This window comes from Scylla paramamosain, chromosome 34 (genome assembly GCF_035594125.1).
Source record: "Scylla paramamosain isolate STU-SP2022 chromosome 34, ASM3559412v1, whole genome shotgun sequence".
NCBI classification, from domain to species: Eukaryota; Metazoa; Arthropoda; class Malacostraca; order Decapoda; family Portunidae; genus Scylla; species Scylla paramamosain.
This window is the reverse complement of record NC_087184.1, coordinates 13055318-13073677: the sequence shown is the minus strand read 5'-3', so window position 1 is coordinate 13073677 and position 18360 is coordinate 13055318. Positions and strand designations below refer to the sequence as shown.

Sequence of the window (18360 nt, the reverse complement as noted above, 5' to 3'; positions counted from 1 at the left end):
GAAGACAGGGACGTTCTCGATGTGAAACTAAAGACTGTGGCGTGATGTGGCAGAGGGAGACAGTGGTGAAGCGTTGGAGCAGACATGTAATATGGGACAGTTTAGACGTGGCACTAGTGAGGATGTAGGAGGGGGTGAGAGGAAGTGGGAGTCTTCAGGCCAGTGCTGAGTTATTAGGATATTGGTCATGAATTTAATTAATTTAATTTGATATTAATTAGTTTGATTTGTTATTTAATAATTTGTTTAGATTCGTTTAATTTTTTTTTACTATTTAATCGGATTATCGAAAGTCATGGTAAACTTTTGCAAATTTCCAAATGTCATATTGAGATGCATTTTAGAGATGCTTTTATTAATCATTAATTATTCTGGATAATCCATCTTCTATTTTCGATAACTATTTTCGATAATCTATCTGATTAAGGACTACTACATTTACAAGTTAAGTAATTTTTAGTAGCACTGAGTAGCTTTTAGTTGTAATGTGAGAAAGAAAATAGTGAGGTGCTGCTGTTTGCCGTGATCCTTACAGGTGACACTTGGGAGAGAACGTCGCAGACTTACCGATCCTGGTAAAAGAACGTCGCGTCATCCACGCCACACTTGCTGCCCGCCGCGACGCGCTCCTCATCGAGGTAAGGTTTTGTAGAAAGGGTATTAGTGAAATCATCTCTGATCTACCAACAAATTTAGAACACCCATTATATAATTTATTTTTATTACTTACTCTATGGGGTTCAGGTTTATTTTTTATTACAACGAGTTACAGGGATTCAGTCATTAGTACTCTATGGGGCTCAGTAAAAAAAATAAATCATCCTCTCTCCCTCCGTCTTTATTGTATACCTCAAAGACTCTCCGGAGAACTGGTGAACGATTCATACAAAAAAAAAAATAAAATAAAAAAAATAAAAATCCAAAAAATGCAATCAACGTCACTGAGGTGGGGAGCTCTGAGAACTTAGTACACTGGGAAGCTTGTAACTCGCGACAATGCAGGTTCACGAAGCCTGACACACTGGTGGTGCGCGTGGCAGTCTGTGAGGAGGATGGCAGTAGTGGTGTCTCAGGTGGTGTAGAGACCGTAGTATTTATTAACTTGGGCACGTAGTAGTAGTGGTGGTGGTGGCAACGGTAGAGGTTAGGTCTCAGGAGGTGTAGTGAGTGGCAGCGGCAGTAGTAAAAGTCTCAGGGAGTGGCAGCAGTTGTCTCGGGAGTGCAGTACAGTAGTGGTCGTTGTTGTAGGCAATGTAGATGTTTTCACCAGATAACAAACACCAAGCACCTGAAAATAAGAAGTTGGTGATTTCATACTGAAGTAAAAAAAAAAAAAGAATAATAATAATTAGTACAATACTGGCAACCGAATATAAATTTCCTTCTTAACAGCCATTCGTATGTCGGTGTATGGTGACTAAGAACAGTAGTAGGAGGAAAAATAGTAGTAGTAGTAGGAGAGAGAGAGAGAGAGAGAGAGAGAGAGAGAGAGAGAGAGAGAATGTGGTGCAGCGGTCGTCATGGCAACGACAGATGGCTTGTGTGGGTAAGAAGCTTACACGTCCAGCTTATTGTGTCTGTCGAGTGTCTTTGTAACGGTTAGAAAACTATTTTGAAGTGAAAATTAATGATATCACTAATTTCAGAACGCGAGTGGAGGCTGTGTTCTGCGATAATGTGTGTCCGTCTCTTGCACACCTATTATTACACCTATCTAATCATTTAACTACAACTTATTTTACCACACTAACCAGTACAACCCGGGCCACCCCCACTTTTTTTTTTTTTTTATTTTAGCAATTTCGTCCCAGCATTTTTCGACTCTTGCATACACCTATTACCTGTTTAATCTGTCCGTCTGTTGAACACCCATTACACCTGTCTTAAGTACTGAACTGCCTCTGACCAAACCTGAGAGAACTTCCTGCCCTTTTTAGCAATTTTTACTAGGCTTTTATTTTTTCTTCCTTCTACCGCATGAATAATCTACGTACATGCATTTTAAAGCCTCACTGAATATGCCACCACCTTTACTGAGAGATCTTTGAAACGGTCTTCTGCAAATTTGGTTCCTGAAAGTTTTATCAGAGTAAAATTCGTACAAGACTTACTTCATTCTCCGTAGCTGACAAGAAACCACAGTTATTAGACCTAGACTTGATTTACTCACTTTCTTCAGCTCTGTCCATCTGTGTGTGTTTTGTGTCTGTTTCTTAAGCCTGTCCATCTGTGTGTGTCTTATGTCTATTTGTCTATTTCTTGTCTTTTTTTTCTGTGTATGTTGTATGTACGTTTCGGTCTGTCTGTATTGCGTGTCTGTTTGTTTGTTTGTTTGTGTTGTGTGCCTGTGTCTGTGTCTGTTATCTATCTGTGTGTCTATCTTCACACACACATCACGGCGAGTTCCAACCTGAAGGAAAAGAAACACCGTCTTTTTCATTTCACTTACAAAAATAAATAAGTAAATATAGATAAAAAAATCTGAACCACACTTTTTAAATAACTATTCCAGTATTACCCAAGATGGAAAATAAAGTAAATATTAACAAATCTGACGGAAGAGGACAAAAATAAACATCCTCTCTCTCTTTAATATATACCTTAATGTTATTTTCGATTTAGTGGGGAAGAATGCGTGGAAACTCAGAATGCTGAACGCTGGAGGCTGTGTTGGTCAGCCGCTGCGCTTTTATTTATGGAGAAGAGAGTTATTGGAGTAATTAAGTGGTGGTGGTTCCCCGCAGTGTTCAGGGAGGGGGGGGGAGAGGCTGAGAAGGGAAGGACAGAAGAAAGGAGTAAAGGGAAAGAAGGGAGGGAGAAGAGGAAGGAGGAAAGAAGAGGAGGAGCGAAGGAGAATATAAGGAAGGAGTAAAAGGGAAGAGATTCGAGAGGGAAGATGAGGAAGAAATAGTGTGGATAAGAAAGAAGTAAAGGCAAGGAAAGAGAAAAAAGGATGGCATAGACGGTGAGAGAGAAGAGGAGAGGATGATGGAAGAATAAGAAGAGAATAAAGGATGAAAGTAAGGATGAGGGAAGGATTTAGAGAAAGTATTTAGGATTGAGATAAGTAGAAAAAGTGGCGGAATCAAGGAAATAAATACTAACAACAGGACAGTGGTGTAGAGAGAGAGAGAGAGAGAGAGAGAGAGAGAGAGAGAGAGAGAGAGAGAGAGAGAGAGAGAGAGAGAGAGAGAGAGAGAGATTACGAGACCATTTTCCTTCACATTCTTGATCAGCAATTCATAAGCACCCATGAATCACGTCTTGAGGGTGTTTAGGGCGACGAGTGACGGGCGTGATGGGCCTTCCCCCCTAGCGCACCTACCCATTACCGGCCCATCACCCTCCCACCTTACGTTTCCACCCACGCTGCCTCATCCACCCACTACCCAAGGATAATAGGGTTGTAATCTCTAATACCCACTCACGGCACCTTCCACCCACCCTCACGCCTTACTACCCATGCACCACCCACGTTCTTCCACACGCTGACATCCCTTCTATCCCTCCCTCCATCTTGCTGTCTCGCACCTCACTCGTCTCCCATTGCTGAGCTGGTCACTCACTCACCTGGTACCCACTTCACCTACCTACCCGCCTGCTGTAATGATGCCCCAAATTGACGCCAGGAAATGATGCAGAAAGTGGGGCGAAATGACGCTTAGTAACGCAGAAAAAAAAGTAAATAAATAAATGCGCAAATGAATGACAAGAAAGCAAAAGAAAATAGTAATAAATAAATCATAGAAGTAGTGCTAAATGATAGTGACGCAAAAAAAAAAAAAAAAAAGAAAAATTAGGCTTCGTGACGCCAATAAAGTGACTCGAGTTAGGGTACCAAGAAAAACTATCCTTGTTCTCATGTGTGACTCCTCTCTCTCATTCTTCCACGCTCCCTCTGGTGCTTCTGTCCTGACGAACTAAAGTAAAAAGTACATTTGCATTTTCATCTTCCAGGCTTATACTGTCCCCCAAACATGTAACGGAGCCTTTCACTACCAGATAATTCTCATAACCAGATATTTCCCAGAAGCATCTATAATTTTTTTCTTCTTAATTTCCGTGCTAGCTAAATAGTTCTGTAGCTTGGAAATTATGACAAATTAAACCTTACATTCTCCGTTTCTGTCTCCATGCAAACAATATCCCCTGCTAAATATCAAAGAAATCGTAAATATAAAAAAATATTAAAAGTCAACAAAACCAGAACACACACGAAGCACACTGTTGCTACACTCCAGCACACAAACACACACGCGGGTCTTGCCTTTAGAAGCGACACATGATATTTAAAGGTCAGTGGACAATAAGCAGCGCGGAATCGACAAGGGCCTTAGAGGTTCCTAATATTAAGACGAGTGGCTGTGCTGTCTTCTCTATGATGCAGCGCGCGTCCCGCCCCGCTACCTCTGAACCAGCACACATCTGACCCCGCGCCTCCCGCTGCCCGGAGATGAATTTTGACTCAGATCTGCCTGGGAAGTGAATGAAGAGGCCGATTGGTAGTTAATATAAAGAAATAGTACAGATAAAATGTATAAAAAAACAGATGATACAGTTCTGGCGGCGATAATCTTGTTACAATCTGCATGCAAAGTGAACGTAGAGACTTGATATAAAAAGAATACATAAAAAAAGAATAATCTGCATACAAAGTGAACGTAGTGACATTGTTTGTTGATACATACACAAAAAAAAAACAAATTGCCCCGATATTAATTTTACTTCGATCTGCAATGAGGTGAATGAAGAGACATTACTTGTTGATACTGATAAATAGTGTAGATAAAAGAAAATCTGATAAAACGACAAATTTTAAGTGCACAGCTATCATTTCTCTGCCTCAGGAACTCTTACTTCTATCTGCATAAAGTATGAAGTAAGAGTGAGTGTGTAAGTATAAATATGTTGGGTAATAAAATACATTGAATCGCAGCACGTAAAAAAAAAAAAAAAAAAATAGAAAAAGGAGAAAGTTTTTAAAATTGGCCAAGTCAGTTAAAAAGTATATAAAAAAATTTGGGAAAAAGTTTGTAAAATGAATAAAACAGATTAGGGAAAAAGTTTGTAAAATGAATAAAACAGACAAGTAAAATAGGCTGATTAAAGTTAGTGCCTAAAAAAAGAAAGTAAGGAAAATTAACTCTTTAATGATGATGATGATGATTATCATATATTATATTTTCATTATCATTATTCTTTTCAAACGTGACTTCAATGGACATAGAATGGTATATGTATTTTACGAGCGCACACGCACACAAACAAACACACGCACACAAACACACGAAAAAAAATAAATAAAAATAAAATAAGTAAATAAATGAATAAATTAATTAAAATCAATAAAAAATAAATAAAATAAATAAATAAAGATAAATAAATGAATAAACATGCATTCGTTTCAGTACACACACACACACACACACACACACACACACCAGGGGGGAGAGTCAGACGGAGTAAATCTCGTAAAATTAACCAAAGCTGATGACGTGGTGACCGATGATGGGGGCAAAGGAGGAGCAGGAGGAGGAGGAGGAGGGACAAAGGGAGTGAGGGATGAGAGAGGGGAAAACATTAATATCGTCATCAATATATTTAATCAAGTTGCGAGGAAGGCAAATGTGTTTACCGAGATTTAGGCTGACGAGATGAGGGAGGCGGGATGGGAGGGAGGGAGGGGCGGGACGGGGAGAGACGGGGCTGGGAGGGATAAGGCGGGATGCAAAGGGATGGGGAAGGGAGGGGCAGAGAGAGAAGGGCTGAGACAGGACTGGGAAGAGTAGGGAAGTAACGGGATGGGATGCGACAGGGCTGAACAGGGAGGGGAAGGAACGGGACTCGGAAGGAATGGACAGGGAGGGGGAAGGGAGAGGATGGGATGGGATGAAACTGGGAAGGAAAGGGAAGGGATAGGAAAGGATGGAATGGGACAGGGCTGGACAGGGTAAGGACTGGATGGGAAGGAAGGGGGTGAGATAGAAAGGAATGGGACGAGATAGGACGAAGAAAGAAGCAACAGTGACGATTTAAGTGAACAGTTGCATCAAACACAAAAGTTCTTCATTGTTAAGATCTTCGAAATGAAATCTGGTCACTTTAAACATTCTTCGCCTTTCATAACATTCCCAGGTGCTTTCATAACACTCCCCATCGTGTTGCGTCTGTATTAAAGTGTTGTGACTATGACCAGTATTCACAAACGCTTTGCTCTCTCACCACGACTATTTTCAAAGGCCACAAAGATGGTTAGCCAGGTTCTCAAGACTGTTTTCCCTGTTAATAATAAAAAAATCTTGTTAATCCGTCACTAGAAACCATTAAAACACTTAAAAACCGGTATGTAACTTTATTTAGAGTCTTTTGAATGTAGTTAATAATAAAAATCTTGTTAATCTGTCACTAGAAACCATTAAAAACATTCAAGAACCAGTGTGTAACTTCATCTAGAGTCTTTTGAATGTAGTGAAGGTGTGGCGCAGTGTTTCAGAATATGATTGTCAGACACTCATTCTGTACCCAAACACAACAACACGTGTCCCATTTTCTCTTAAACCAATATCCACACTCCCTGCCGTCCCTTCCTTCTCACAGTCACCCTTACAGTAATCCCTCTCCCCTAGCCACCCTTCCTTTCTCCCTTAACTGGCTATACTCTTACCCCTTACTCCCTCCTCATCCCTCCCCCAGCTCCCCTTCCCAGTGTCAACAGTTATGGGGACAGGAGGGGGAAGGAAGTAATGGCCTCAGCTCACCTCATGAAAAGTTAATAAACCAACCCTAATGAAATCACTGCCGGGACAAGTGTGTGTGTGCGTGTGCGTGTGTGTGTGTGTGTGTGTGTGTGTGTGTGTTTCCGTGTTTCATAAGTTAACGATACATAAAATTCTCTCTCTCTCTCTCTCTCTCTCTCTCTCTCTCTCCTTTCCGTCCTCGTTCACTGCCTTTTTCATCCTCCTCTCCCTCCCTTTTTTACATTATCTTTTCCATCCTCCTCCCTCCCTCCTTCGTATTCTCTTTTTTCACCCTTTTTCTCCCTTCTTTCCATTCTCTTCCATCCTTCTCTACCTCCCTTCCATCCACCTCTCCCTCCCCTCTAACTCCTCTCCATTCCATTCTCATCCCCTCCCCTCCCATCCTCCATCCCTCTTATCCTCCCTTCTCTCCCTACCATCCTTCCATCCTCCTCCCCTTCCCTCGTCAGGCCGTCGCTCGTCGCTCAGTCCGAGGCAGCGGCGGCAGGCAACCCAGGGGCCTCCGCGACAGTCTGAGGCTCACTGGCTTATCCTCAATACCCTTTTATTAAATTCTCGTCGTGATCGCCCGCGTTAAATGATGATAAATCAGCCCACACCGTCGATTTGCATTGATTACCCCAGCCAAAGGGAGGGAGATGGGGCCCAGATGAGCTGCGAGAGGAGAGGAGTGGAGAGAAAAAAGTAGTGTGTAGTGGGGATATGGAAGTAGTGTGTGTAGTGGAGATATGAGAGTGATGGAGGAAGAGGAGAGAAGAGTAATAGGGAATGGCGAGATGTGATGCGAGAGTAGAGAGAGAGAGAGAGAGAGAGATGAGTGTGAGGGTGGAAGAGGAGAGGAGAGTTGATAAGGAACGGATGAAGAGACGAGAGAGAGAAAAAGGATGAGGAGTAGAGTAGAGGGAAAAGATGGAGAAAGGAGAGGAGAGGAGAGTAGTAGGGGCATGAATGAGAGAGGAAGAGGAGAGGAGTAAATAGGGAATGGCTGAAAAAGAGTCGAGAGAAGAGAAAAACACTGAGGAGAGAGTAGAGGGGAAAGATGAGGAGAGGAGAGGACAGTAATGAAGGGCGTAGTAAAAAAAAGACGGGAAATAGAGATGAAAGGAGAAAAATAACTGAAAAAGGAGAGTCCGTGAGGGAGAAAAAAAAGAAAAACGAGAGTGGGGACATATGAGTGAGGAAAAAGAATAATAAGCAAAAAAAAAACTATAATAAAAATAATAAGAAAAAAAAAAAGACGAAAGATGAAAAGGAGAAAAACATTTGGAAAAAAAGCATAAATGAGAGAGAGAGAGAGAGAGAGAGAGAGAGAGAGAGAGAGAGAGAGAGAGAGAGAGAGAGAGAGAATCATAAACATGCATGTAGAAAATAATGCACACGTGTTACTGGCGGAGGGAAGAAAATGATAGAGAAAAATGGCAACAAAAACAACACGTTCATGATTCTCTCTCTCTCTCTCTCTCTCTCTCTCTCTCTCTCTCTCTCTCTCTCTCTCTCTCTCTCTCTCCTCTCTCTCTCTCTCTCTCCAAAACAAAGAGGAGGAAGAGAAGCAGGAAAGGATAATGAAAATCAGCAGAAAAAGGGAAATGGGGAATAGGAAAGGCTGAACAGGAAAAATAAAAGAAAACGAAGAGGAATAGAAAGAAACAAGTAAAAGGAATGCAAGAGAATAAAGTAGTAGCAACAGAAGACAGGAGGAGGAGGAAAGAAGAGGTAGAAAAAGAGGGAAAAGGAGAAAGGTAAGAAGGAAAGGGAATAGGGGTGATAAAAAAAAACAAAGGAGAAAAAGAAATAGGAAGAGAAATAAGGAGAAATAAAAGAAGAAAAAAGGAGAAATAAAAGGATAAAAAGAGCAACGGAAAAAAATCAAGAACAGGAGGAGGAGAGAAAAAAGGAATAGGGAAAGAAAAATAGAAAAAAATAAGAAATGAAAAAAAAGGAAAAAAAAAGCAATGAGACACAGGAGGAGGAAGAGGAAAAAATAGAGGAATAGAAAAAAGAAAACACTGAAACTCAGGAAAAAAAAAAAAAAAGAGGAATAGAAATAAAGAACACTGAATCTCAGGAGAAAGAGGAGGAGGAGGAGGAACGACACGACCACTCAACAAACCGGTAATGGCGCCTCAGGGAACGATTGGTTTCCCATATTGATCGTGTCAATTGAATTATGTTCCTAAGCTCATTAAGAAACATCACTCGCCCTTCGGAGGGGAGAGACGCGCCCCCCTGATGATCCCCCTGACAGCCCATCCCCCTTCCTCCCGGCCCATCACCCACCCCCTGACGGCCCATCCATCACCGCACCACCCATCACCACTATCACTACCATCACCACTGCCTGCCCCTAACTGGCGTTCTGGGTTTGTTGTCTTGTTAATCTAATCACCAATACCCTGGGAAAAGGAGGAGGAGGAGGAGGAGGAGGAGGAGGAGGAGGAGGAGGTGTTTTATTATGCTTTGCTCCTTTTTTGCGATTTGTTTTTCGTGTGTGTGTGTGTGTGTGTGTGTGTGTGTGTGTGTGTTGGGACGCCACTTGCTGTGCTGTTTTCGTTTATCACTGCACATGATCTCTTTGTATTTACCGATTTCTCTCTCTCTCTCTCTCTCTCTCTCTCTCTCTCTCTCTCTCTCTCTCTCTCTCTCTCTCTCTCTCTCTCTCTCTCTCTCTCTCGTTCAGCCTTCTTTATTAGCTATCCTTTTTTTTCTTCCTCCCATCTCTTCTCTTCCCATCCTCCCGTCACTCTCTTCCCTTCCCTTCCAGCCTCTAGCAAGCCCCAATCATCTCTGCCCTTTCCTTCCCCTTCCTCCCCACCAACTCCTTGCACCGTCCCCACCCTATGCTTCCTTTCTCTACTACTCCTTCCCCTTCTTTTTCTAGCTTCACAGCATATTCCCTTCCCTTCCCTTCATTCTTTTTTTCCCTTCCTTTCCCAACTTCTTAGCATTTTCCCCTCCCTTCCCTTCCCCTTCCTTTTTTCAGGCACTTAGTACTGTTCTTTACCCTATTGCTCCCTTCATTCCCCTTCCTCCTCCCTTCCCTTCTCTTTCCTTCCTCCCTACTCATCTCTTCCCAGCTTCTTAACACCATACCTTTCCCTTCCCTTTACTTCACTCCTCTGTTCCCTCTTTCCTTCCTTTTCCAACCTAGCATCCCATCCCTTTCTTTCCCTAACCATTCCCTCTACCCCATTCCTTCCCTTCGCTCATCTTTCCCTTCCTTTCCCAGCCTCCCAGCACCCTTCCCATCCCTTCCCTTCCCTGTTCCAGCATTAGTAGGTATTGTGCAGCGCCGCGCCAGTCAATGAGACGGAACTTTCTCTCTCCCCTCCCTGCCAATGATAAATATCCATACACTCTTCACACTAGCGTCAATAATCGCCTTCTTGTACCATTTCCTCTCTCTCTCTCTCTCTCTCTCTCTCTCTCTCTCTCTCTCTCTCTCTCTCTCTCTCTCTCTCTCTCCTCTCTCTCTCTCTCTCTCTCTTTGTTGCCTTTACTCAAAAACTCGGGAATATAAAGTACAAGTAGATGATGATGTAGTAGTAGTAGTAGTAGTAGTAGTAGTAGTAGTAGTAGTAGGAAAAGAACAAGAAGAAGTAGAGGGAGAAGGAGAGAGAGAAAAAAAAAAAAGAGGAAGAAGAAGCAACAATGTTATTTATTGTATGCAGACAGGTTGGCAAAAGAAGAGAAAAAAAACTTATTTATATATAAATATGTGGACAGGTACACACACACACACACACACACACACACACACACACACACACACACACACACGATTTTTCAGCTAGTCACGTCCACGCATGCAGCATTCACAACACACACACACACACACACATTTTTCAGCTAGTCACGTCCACGCACGCAGCATTCACAACACACACACACACACACACACATACACACACACGATTTTTCAGCTAGTCACGTCCACACACGCAACATTCGCAACACACACACACACACACGTACTCTCTTCTCCTCCACCCCTAACCCTGCATAGCTAGATAAGTAGACTGAGATAAAGATAGATAAAACAGATAGAGATATTTCACTTATCACAAAAAGACATATACATAATTTATAAGCTACAAACATACACTATCCTTCCCCAACCCACTCCCCTTCTCTCATTTCCCTACCTCTCTCCCTCCTCCTCCATACATTTCTTCCCTTCCCTCCTCCTCCTCCCCGTAGAACCAGAATGGCGCAGTCACTTACTCAGAAACCCTTTGCTCTCTCACTACGACTATTTTCAGAGGCCACAGACATGACTATCCTGGTCCTCAAGAGCGTTTCTTCTTCTCATAGTGTAGAAACTAAGCTAATCTGTCACTAGAATTATAAAAACACCCTTAAAAAAGATTGTTTCACTTTTTTTTTTATGTAGGAGGGACACTGGCCAAGGACAACAAAAATCCAATTAAAAAAGCCCACTGAATAATAAAAAAAAGCTACTGAATAATAAAAAAAGCCACAATAATAAAAAAAAGCCCACTAATTAAAAAAAAAGCTACTGAATAAAAAAAAGCCCACTGAAAAATTGAAAAAAACACTGAATAATAAAAAAAACTGAATAAAAAAGACCTGAGTAATAAAAAAAGCCCAAAATAAAAAAAAAGAATAATAAAAAAAAGCTACTGAATAAAAAAAGCCCACTGAAAAATTGAAAAAAAACACTGAATAATAAAAAAAAACCCACTGAATAAAAAAGACCACTGAGTAATAAAAAGCCCAAAATAAAAAAAAAACAATAATAAAAAAAAAGCTACTGAATAAAAAAAAGCCCACTGAAAAAATTGAAAAAAAACACTGAATAATAAAAAAAAACCCACTGAATAAAAAAGACCACTGAGTAATAAAAAGCCCAAAATAAAAAAAAACACTGAATAATAAAAAAAAAAGCCACAATAAAAAAAGCCCACTAGAGTCTCAAGACTGGTATGTGTTCTGAAACCCTTTGCTCTCACTAGGACTGTTTTCAGAGGCCAGAGATGATCAGTCTTACTCTCAAGTTTGTCAGTATGTAGAAATTATGCTACTCTGCCACTAGAACCCTCAACACGCCCTTCAATACACGTGGAACTTCAACCAGAGTCTTTTGAAAGTAGTGGAGATGTGGCGCGGAAGTGGTTCAGAATATGGTCCCTATAATACACCCACCAACCTTCCCCCCTCCCCTTACCTTCCTTCCCCTACCTTTTCCTCTTCCCTTTTCCTTCCTCTTCTGCTTCTCCTCCTCCACTTTCCCCTTCATTTCTCCTCCTTTCCCATTTTCTCCCTTTCCCCTTCGTTTCTCCTTCTTCCATCTCTCCTTTCTCAGCCCCCTTCCCCCTTCTTCTTCCTGTTCTCCTTCCCCTCCCCTTTCCAATCCCCCTTACCCTTTTCCCCTCCGTCTCCTCCTTCCCCTTCCCTTCTCCTTCCCTCCCCACCACAACACCAAGAAGGCCAGCCCCCCCCGGTGACTCAGGAGTGGTGTGGCCTGCGCGGCGTCAACAGCGGGGCCACGTGGGCGCAATATCAACACCATTGTTCCATTTCGCGGCAGACACCGTGACGAGAGAGCGAGTCCATTTGTCAGGAGGAACAGGAGGAGGGGGGGGGAGGTAGGGGAGGAGGGGATAGAATAAGTTTGGGGGTTGGTGGAAAGTTTGAAGAATGAAAAGAGGAGGAGGAGGAGGAAGGTAGAAAGGAAGAGCTTGAGAGGAGTGAGTAGAAAGAGGAGGAGGAGGACATGGGAAGGGGAGGATGATATGGGAAGAAGAGGAAGAGGTGGAGAAAGACATAGGAAGAGGAGGAGGAGGAGGAGGACTTTGAGCGACGAAGAGAAGAGAAGGTTACGAAGGGTAAGACAGGAGGAGGAGGAGGAGGAGGAGGAGGAGGAGGAGGAGGAAGACTGTGGTTAAGGGAAGAGGTTAAAAGGGAAGAGTGGAAGGTGACAGGGGAGAAATAAGGAATGGAGAACAAAGGAAGGACGAAAGAAAGGAGAACAAAAGCGAAAACTTAGAAAGGGAAAATTAAAAAAAACAGGGAAACTAGCAACGTGGAAGGAAAAATGGAAATGAAAAGAATAAAGGTAGAAAGAGTAAGAAGAGGAGAACAAGGAAAGGAAGGATAAAAGGAAGCTGAGGGAAATATAAAGAGAGGGATGAAGAGAAAGGAAGGCGGGCGGGCAAAGAGAAGATGGCAGGTCAGGCTACGGGATGAGAGAGGAGGAGGAGGAGGAGGAGGAGGAGGAGCAGGAGGAGGGAGGCAAGAGAAGAATATAAATGTGAGAGAGAGAGAGAGAGAGAGAGAGAGAGAGAGAGAGAGAGAGAGAGAGAGAGAGAGAGAAAGCTTCCCCCAGCCCTTCCCCCACCTCTCTCTCTCTCTCTCTCTCTCTCTCTCTCTCTCTCTCTCTGCATTTTGGCTAAAACAGTGATCACTTCTTGTTTCCTTTATTTTGGCATCATTCCAGTCTCTCTCTCTCTCTCTCTCTCTCTCTCTCTCTCTCTCTCTCTCTCTCTCTCTCTCTCTCTCTCTCTCTCTCTCTTTTCCAATTTACTCTCCTTTACTCTTCCTTTGCTTCCCTCCTGCTGTTATTATCCTCATCCTTTCATCTTCAACCTCTTCCTCTCAACTCTCCCCTTACTCCCTCCCTTCCTCTATTCTCTCTTTTTCCCTCTCCCTATCCCTTTTTTTATTTTCCTTTCCTATCCCCTCCCTTTCCTCTTCCTCCTCTTACCACTCCCTCTCCTGCTTCCCTCTTATTGTACTCTTTTTCCCTCTCTGTTTCCTCTCCCCTTTCCTTTCTTCTTCCTCTCCTTCTCTCTCTCTCCCTCCCTCTCCTCTTCTCTCCTTTCCTCTTTCTTTTCCTCTCCTTTCCTTTCTTTACCTCATTTTTTCCCTCTTCCTATCCCTTCCCTTTCCTCTCTACTCCTTTTCTTCCCCTCCTTATCCCTTTCCTTTCCTTCCCTCTTCCTTTCTTCTGCTGCGCTCTCCTCCCCCCTCTCTTCCCTCTCTTCACGCTCATTCCGGTGTTGATGTAGTAATTCTCCCGGTCGGCCATTACCGGGACCCTCCCAAGAGCTTTCACACCAGTACCCACAAGTCGGGCCGCGCGGGGCTTCCGGGGGCGTGCTGGGAGTGTGTGGGGGCGTGTGACTGACCCCTGTTAGCCTTGTTCTGTCTGTGTTTGGGTGGGTCTTGTTGTGTTTGGGTTGGGTTGGGTTGGGGTGACCTCGTGTCTCGTTTGGTTCCACTCCTGTTTTTGTATTGGGTCGATCTCGTTGTGTTTTACATGTTTGTCTGTTAATGGGTTGTGTTTTGCTGATATGTAGTTTTATATTCCGTGCGTTGTTGTCTTCGTTCTCTCTTTCTCATTCTGTGTGTGTGTGTGTGTGTGTGTGTGTGTGTGTGTGTTGTGATTTTTTTTTGAGGTCTCGTCTAGTCCGTGTGTTTGTTTCGTGACTTCTTGTTCGGTCTTTGTTCTGTATTTTTTTTTGTTATGTCTCTGTCTGTCTGTCTGTCTCTAGATTGATGCATTCGAGCTGTCCTACTCTCTGTTGGTCCGTTCATCTAAATCTTTGTCTTCCGGAGTGATTTTGTCTTTCATCAACTTCTCTTCCTCTCCTTCAATCCATTTTGCCTTCTTTTCCGTTTTTTTTTTTTTTTCCTGTCCGCCCCTTGACTGTTTCCTCTACTCTTCAAAATTATCCTTTTTTAAATTTTTTTTCCTCATTTCCACCTTTGTAAGAATTTTTCTCTTCCTCCTTTTCCATAGCACTTTTCTCCTCATTCTCTCCTTTAACATTTCTTTCTCCTCCTCCTCCTCTTCCTTTTCCATAGCACTTTTTCTCTTCTCATTCATTTCTTTATTTTTTTCTCCTCTTTTTCTCTTCTCATTCATTTCTTTAATATCTTTTTATTTTTTTTCCTCCCCTTCCGTATTACTATTTTCCCTCTTTCTTTTCATTCCCCCTTCTTTACTACCTTCTATTTTTCCCTCCTCATTCTTCTCTTCATATTACTTTATTTTCCCTCCTCTTTCTTCTCATTCCTCCCCTTCTACTTTTCCATAATTACTATTCTTTCTTCTTTCTCCTCATTCCCATACTCTACTATCTTCTGTTTTCCCTCCTCTTCCTCTTCCTCCCTGGGTTGCCCTCTTCCGGTTCTCGCCTCGCCCCTCCCTCCGTTTTCTCTTAGCTTCGCGTCATTGAATCTTAGTGAGAGTGATCGATAAAACTGCCTTTGTGTGACGTTACATTGCGGGAAATAGCGCGAGGGGGAAACGCTGACACATCAACAACAACGTGTGTGTGTGTGTGTGTGTGTGTGTGTGTGTGTGTGTGTGTGTGTGTGTGTGTGTGTGTGTGTGTGTGTGTGTGTGTGTGTGTTTATCGTTTTTTCTTCTCTTATGGATTATATTTAGTTCAATTTAGTTTAAAATTTTATGTAAAGGGAAAATACCTTGCTGAGAGAGAGAGAGAGAGAGAGAGAGAGAGAGAGAGAGAGAGAGAGAGAGAGAGAGAGGACAATGTTTGAGGGCGCTGGTGTGCGGCGAGTGACTAAAGGGAGAGGAGGAATGAATGGGAGAAGGGAGAGGAGGGTTGGGAAGGGGAATGAGAGGAGAAGAGGGGAAAGGGAGTCAACGAGGCTTTGATATTCTGTTTATGAAGTGCTGCCCTTTGATAGACACTGGGCGGACCTAATGCGGGGGAAAATCGGTTGTGAGAGAGAGAGAGAGAGAGAGAGAGAGAGAGAGAGAGAGAGAGAGAGAGAGAGAGAGAGAGAGATGCACAGTTTTCTTTTTACTTCTCAATCTGTTTTTTTTCGTCTCTCTTTTCGTCTCTCCTACTGTTTGTTTCTTCCATCTCCCCATTCTTGATTTCTTTGCTTCCACTTCTCTCATTCTTTCTCTCCATTTTTTTTTATTTCTCAATTCAATTCATTCTTTTTCTTCAGTCCCCAGTTTCTTTTCCTCTTACATTGCTCATTCTTTTTCCTCCATTATCTTTTCATTATTCTCTTTCCTCCTCTTCTCATATCCGTTTCTACTTCCAATCTCTCATTCCTCTTTCTCTACATTCCTCTTATTCCTCTTTTCAACCTCTTCCTTCTCCTCTTCCACGAACATCTTGGGTGTGAAACAGAGATGAAGCTTCGACTCGCTTACGAATCCTTACCGAAGCAGTGAATCTCTCTCTCTCTCTCTCTCTCTCTCTCTCTCTCTCTCTCTCTCTCTCTCTCTCTCTCTCTCTCTCTCTCTCCCAGGTAGTGAGTAACGAGGCATCCTTCTCCGTAATATGCCCCGTGATGAAGGGCGTGCGGGGGGGCGTGGGGGATGGGAGGGGGGAGGGAGGAGAGGGAGAGTCGTGCTTGGTGGGAGGGGTCTTCGCTGTGGCATTTCCTGTTTTCCTGAAGGATGAGGGCGGGGCGAGGTATTGGCCAAGACGCTGAGGAGGTATTGCTTCCACTACTGCTCTGGCGGGGGTGGAGGGAGAGTGGAGGGCTGGTGTGGAGAGAGGCGCTACGGGGTGACGAACTGGTGGGGGTGAGGGGTGATGGTTTTGGAGAGAGGGGGCTATCGGGCTTTGGACTGGTGGGATGTAGGGAGGGGTGGAGAGCTGGCAAGGGTGAAGGGAAGTGGAGTGTTGGCGAGGGTGGAAAGAAGGGGAGCAGAGCATAGGTGGATGGAGAGACATCTGTGGTGGAAGATACTGGATGGAGGACGCTGGGAGATACTGGGTGGAGGAATGAGTGACAAGTCGATGGATAGATGGATTGGTGAAGGACAGGTGGCGTTGGGGAAGTGCTAGGGGGAGGACGGGTTACCAAGCCACTAACATCACAAAGTCAGGCAGAATCGAATCGCTAAACCACTAAAACCGCAAAGCCAGGGAGGTCTGATAGCTGGACTAGTGAAAGCGCATCTGAACCACTAATGTCACTAAGCCAGGCGAGCGGATCACTGAACCACTAAAGGGACGCAGGAGGCGGTGGGAGGGAGTGACTGGTTCAATTAGTGGAGTATCTGATGAATCCCTGACGCTCCAATATGGCGGCGCGGCGGGGAGCGTAACCCCCGGCGTGGGCAGCGGAAACAGGAGTGGACACCCCCCCTTGTGAGGTTCCCCCAGCTCCCCTCAGCCCCGCCGTCCCGACAACTGACTAATGCGGCCTCTGAAGAATGGTCCAGTTACTGCCAGGTGGAGGGGGTGGTGGGGGTGGTTGGTGGGTGGACCGATAACCTAATTACTCACCCACAGCTGTTGGAGGAGGCTGGCTCGGTGGCTGGGTAAGAGAGGCTGTTAGGCTGTTAGGGTTGTTAGGGATGTTAGGAATGGTTGGTGTCTGGGTTTCTTATTGTTGCTCTTGTTCTGTTGAGGGAGGTTTTGGATTTGTTAAGCTAGGTAATGACGAGAGATTAGCTAATAGTTTTGGAGCGAATGTGTTTAATTTAGTTGGGTCTACAAGTACGATTAGTGAAGAATTTAGGAGAGGATGTTTAGTTATGCTTGGTCTGTGAGTAAGATTAGGTTAAGAGTTTGGGAGGGAATATATTGAAGCAGAAATAAAAGTGTCTCTCGTTTCATCAACTACCCATCTTGTCCCTTGATTCACTCACTGTCATTATAAGAACACAAAACACAATCTACTCCCTCCTATCATCCTCGTTCATAAATTTGTCGAATCTTCTTTTAAAACACACTAATGACGACACGTGACGCACAAATTAAAGGATTTCCCATTTCATTCTACGTCTTTTTTTTTTCTTTTTTTTTCCTCGTCCCTTAATTCACTGTTCTATGTAAAAAGGGAAGCTGCAAGAAGCCACCAGGTTGACACGTGGCAGTCCCTGTATGAAACACACCGACTTATTTCCACCTGTCATCCTCATCGGCCTATTTCCACCGGTCGTCATCCATAAATATGTCTAACCTTAAAATTAAAGCTCATTGAATCACACTAACAATCTGGAAGTGAGAGTGTTTGGGACAGAAAGGGCAGAAGCGGAAATAAAAGGGTTTCCAGTTTCATTCTACGGCTTTTCTCATTCCCTGATCTACCGTCCAGTATAAAGGAAGCCATCCGACTGACATGTGGCATTCCCTGTACAAGACATGCGTACCTACTCCTATAATTCTCAACTATAAATTTGTCGAATCTTCTTTTAAAAGCTCCCTACTGACTCGGCACTAACAACCTGATTGCGGAGTCTATTTAATTCATTCATCGCTAATGGAGTCGGTTTCTTCTTAGCCTTCCTTGTTCTTTAGTGATGTGATGATTTTACACTTACACACACACACACACACACACACACACACACACACACACACACACACACACACACACACACACACACTTCACAAAAGTATACATTTCAATAACTTAAACTCAAAAAAAAGAAAAAAAAATATATATAATAACTGGAGGAAGATTACAACAAACATCACAATCGTAAGGAAATTAAATAGTGGAAATACTAGAGAGAGAGAGAGAGAGAGAGAGAGAGAGAGAGAGAGAGAGAGAGAGAGAGAGAGAGAGAGAGAGAGTTGCAAGACTACAGGGTGGGGCAAGAAGCAATAAAGTAAATTCCTTCTCCCTACAGGATCAC

General features: G+C 43.4%; 1 protein-coding gene across 6 annotated transcripts in view; it reads right to left on the bottom strand.

Annotated features, from left to right (window-relative positions):
- Positions 1–820: 820 nt before the first annotated feature.
- LOC135090202 (uncharacterized) overlaps positions 821–18360 on the bottom strand; it is a 264688-nt gene continuing 247148 nt past the window's right edge. For 5 of the 6 annotated variants that reach the window (XR_010261825.1, XR_010261826.1, XR_010261824.1 and 2 more), the window contains one exon: positions 821–1288. The gene's annotated coding sequence lies outside the window, so the exon portion shown is untranslated. Of the gene's footprint in view, positions 1289–3348; positions 4476–18360 lie in introns of those variants that run through there. The other variant, XM_063986662.1, reaches the window with a different exon arrangement.